Source organism: Buceros rhinoceros, unplaced genomic scaffold (genome assembly GCF_000710305.1).
Source record: "Buceros rhinoceros silvestris isolate BGI_N320 unplaced genomic scaffold, ASM71030v1 scaffold31431, whole genome shotgun sequence".
In the NCBI taxonomy this organism is placed as follows: Eukaryota; Metazoa; Chordata; class Aves; order Bucerotiformes; family Bucerotidae; genus Buceros; species Buceros rhinoceros.
The window spans coordinates 535-772 of record NW_010393007.1 but is presented as its reverse complement, the minus strand read 5'-3'; positions in this window follow the sequence as shown (position 1 = coordinate 772).

The following is a 238-nucleotide window of genomic DNA, read 5'->3' as shown; positions in this document are numbered from 1 at the left end:
GAGGTTGCCGTTGCTATGAGCAACACCAGCCAAAGGTAACACAGCCCGGAGGAAGAGCAGGGTGGAGGGATCCAGCCCGGCCCAGCCCAGCCGTGGGCCGAGACCGACCTCTGGAGGCTGCACCCGCATCGTTACTGGCTGCCCATCACCAGGCTTGTGCCAGCAGCAAGGCCTGGGAAACGGGATGGGTCAGCGCTGCCCGTCCCCCATTCCCCGACTGGTGACCCACTGGGGTCAA